This window comes from Sinocyclocheilus grahami, unplaced genomic scaffold (genome assembly GCF_001515645.1).
Source record: "Sinocyclocheilus grahami isolate Dianchi unplaced genomic scaffold, SAMN03320097.WGS_v1.1 scaffold1156.1, whole genome shotgun sequence".
NCBI lineage: Eukaryota > Metazoa > Chordata > Actinopteri > Cypriniformes > Cyprinidae > Sinocyclocheilus > Sinocyclocheilus grahami.
Window position 1 is genome coordinate 434,875 of NW_015506335.1, and position 4,078 is coordinate 438,952.

Genomic DNA, 4,078 nt, shown 5'->3' on the forward strand with positions numbered 1-4,078 from the left:
AAGCAGAGTACATCAAAATGATTATCTGTGATCATTTCATTTACAATAACTGCTTTGGGTGAGAGTGATCTAATATTTAGGAGCCCAAACTTTAAAAATTGTTTTTGTTTTTGTTCATTTATTTTATTTTTTTCTGGTTTAATCACGATCAGATTTTTTCTAGATCCTGCATTAAATTTATATTTTGACCTCACTATTCGGGGAACAGACACAGTCTTTATAGTTTGTACAGCGCAAGTACTTATATCATTTTAGCGGGGAGAACAAAAGTCATCAGGGCAGTTATTTGAGATTTGACTTACTAGTCACATGGAGCGCAGCGTCCTGGAGATGTTGTCCGACATGAGCTCCGCTCCCACTCTGCTGGGGTGCAGGCCATCAGCGCGAAAAAGCCTAGGACACTCCCAGAAAAGATTCCAGTTATTAACAAAAAGCATTTGACTATGTGGGAAAAGCTGCTGCACATTGAAATAGATATACACTGAATGATATTTATTGAATGTCAAATATTTGTAAAATCATGTAACGTTAGCCTACACCCATTTCACGCTTGAAGCTTTACCTGATTGAATTATGTTTTTGTTAACTTTTTTCCGCTGCCACATTTTTTTTTTCTTCGGCCCGTGGGATGCAATGAAAATTAATATTAGTTCAATAAATTGCCTTTCTGCCAGTTTTCACCTCTGATAACATTGATTTAGAATTAAAGTTACGTATTCCATAGTATGAGGAAGTCTATTTGGCGGGAGCTGTTGCCATGGTGAATCATAATTTCGGAGCTCCATTGATCATGGCTTTTCATAGTCTTGGTGCACGTGCTAAACTCAGAGTCAATTGAACTAACTCAATTCAGCTGTTCTGAACCTGAAAACTCAGAGTTTCCCATCTCAAGGTAAGTCAACTCAGAATTAAAGTTTTAACTCAGTTTGTTGAACCTCCTTTCTGGAATACACCCCAGGTCTGTTAGTTATCTAGTTATCTAAACCAGACTGGTAGACGGACAAAAGTACTTACATGACATTTTAAAAAGACAAATTACTGTTTTAGTCTGACTTGAAGATTTAAAATGCATGTGAACATACTGACTGTCAAGTTAAAAGTTGTCAAAATTATAAATAATAATTTTTCAGACTAACTTTGTACATAATACTTTCTACACACATAGAAAAAAAATGATGACAGTGTGTCTGTAAAATTCTGATGAAGCTGTCATCCTGTTTTGGTTACTGTGCACTCAGATCTTCACAAAACCTGTGATTTTGCACTTTTGCTCAGCAGAAATATCTGCATTTAATGTCAAGATGTCCCAGTTATGCTCTCCTTTGAAGAAATGAAAGTAGAAAGTTGTATTGGAGAGTGATTTCAAAATAAATTTTTACAGACATTAAATTCCGCTAGCAAGTCTCTTGAGCAGACCCCCATTGCTCTGAAAGCACTCTATTTAGCCAAGCACTCTGTCTCTCTCTTGCTCCCTCTTTCTCTCCATTCCTCTCACTGCACACACTGCTGAAAAGCGCCAGTAAGTGCCTCTAATCAAATTGAGGATATTGTGATTTCTAATTACTTCAGACCATTGATTGGCTACCTCAATTATAATCTCACATTAAACAGCAAATTCCCGGCCAGACCTTGTTTATGGAAATATTTTTCTTTCCATTTTAAGCTAAAACTAAATCAAATGTATGTTGTTCAAATTAATTATCTACAGTTTCACTAAGGGAAGGAAATCCAAGAGAATGAAAACAACCGATAATATGGTATCCATTATATCTGATGATGGTGGCCTAGAGGCTAATAATGTCAATGCCATGTAAATGTTTTTGTTGTTGCTGGACAAAAAAAAAAAGAAAAAATAATAATTTTGAAAGATATATAATAAAAACATTTAAAAAACAATCTATAATAATAATAACAAGACGGTAATGGTAATGCTTTAGATTACAGGCCACAATTTACAGTGTAAGTAAACCAAATTTACAGCGTACCTGTTCATAATTATAGTGTACCTATTAGGCATGGGTCGGTATGAGATTTTACCGGTATGGAAACTTTAAGCAAAAATAGCACAGATGTCAATGTATCACAGTATTGTTGTTAAAGCTCTAAAATGTGTTCTTTCAAATGACTGGGTAAAAAAAAAAAGACTAAACACAATTTATTTTATTTTTGAGCAACATACAGAATATTTGTAACAGTAGCATTTGTTTGTTTCTTTGATTTGTTTCTGAAATGTTTGCTGAATTGCGGGCTGTCCTGCAGCTTTTGATGTGGATGGCTGATTTGCTGCTAGTGCTACTGCTGCCCTAAAAAGAAGAAAAATAAAGACTGACATCTTTATTTAACCTATTTAACCTAAATCTTTAATTACAGTAATTTAATTTTAGTTATATAATTCAAATGCATATCATTTATATCATTTCATATCATTTAGTTCATATACATAATTTGATTTAATAATAACCCAATTTGAAGCAAAAACAGAATGGTCTGACTTTAACTTTGTAAAATTATACTACATGTCTGAACGAAACAAAGACAGCAGAAGCTCTGAATGAGACGCAGATTCACTCTCTGACAGCAGGAGGCACTTATGGAACAGCAGATACAGTGTTTCCTTGGTTACCGTTGTACACAAAGCAGCGCTGCGCTGAAACATTGCTTTAATGTGAACTATACAGAAACGAGATGAAAAGAAAATACCATCTAAACTTTTCTGAAGACAGTCAGTTCCCCTCAGAAACACATTCATATAAACACCCAAATCAATATTTAGAATTTTCTTCCAATAGTTTGTGCATCATGAACAGTGAGTTATCTCCCTGCTACAGTATTTTTCTCTTTGCGTCCATCTTCAGTGTCTCTGGCCTCTGTTAACGGATGTTTACAGACTTCATCTTTTCACATAAATTAGATTTTGCAAAAAAATTATTGCATTGCAAAGCAGTTTGTACAAGTCCAGAACAGAGACTAGTTAATAAAACAAAACAAAAAAAAATGTCCCGTTGCCGATTGCGTATGTTCCAGGGGAAACTCTTTCGGCCATCATACACACATGTGACTGACTGCTGCACCAACAGGAGGAGGAGGGGTCGTGAGGGATTCCTTCCTACACTTTCAGACTTTGAGGAGACATGAAAAACAGTGCATACCGCAGGAACGTTATAATTTAAAATATTAGTGGTTTTGAACCGGTGAAAATTTCAAATCATGGTATACCTTGATACCGGTAATCGGCCAATGCCTAGTACCTATACGTTACGTCCAGTACCTCCGTGTAGGTATAAGAGAACAATCTGTAACATTTAGGGAATAAAGAGGTAAAAAACCCATATATTTGTACTATAAATAAATTGAATCTATGTGGTACCTATTCTAATATTACATGGTATGTATGACCTAATATGTTAAACAACAATTTTACGTTTACAAACGATTTAGCAATATACACATACAAAACGCTGGATTGTTGTTTCAATCCAAACGCTTGGTTGAGACTGTTGGGTAATGAATGTTGGTTGATTTGATCCAATTTGGTTTGATAATCGTAAGTAACCCGATGAATGTGGACGTAAAAAAGAACATGCACATCATGCGAGTTCAAACAAACAGCTCTGTGTTCTGTGCCGAAATCCATGTTTGTGGTGCTTAAGACAGGAATATGTGTGGAAAATAAAAGAAAACGCTAGTTCCCTTTCAGTTGGTCACGGAGACGTCACGTCGTGACCGACGAATTGGGATATCGCTTCGATAGACCAATCTACTTCGAGTGTAAACTAAACGAGCCAATGCACATTGGCATGCAATTATTGCATCCAGCTGCCGCTGATCACAGCGTGAGTATAATAAGGCAGCAGGTGCAATGCATACCAGGCTTTTTGCTTCGGAGCCGAGCGACAACATCGTTCTGCTCTGTTTATTTCGAGAACTACGAGTTCAGCACGCTCTCGGAAGCTTTCTGTGTTGGCAGGACGGCGCTTCAGCGGTGGTCGTTCCAGTGTCGAGTGGGTTGCGCACTTCAAGCTGCACTACCCCCTGTCGTGTTGCAAAGAGGCCATCTCCCCTGTGCGCCTCAGCACTA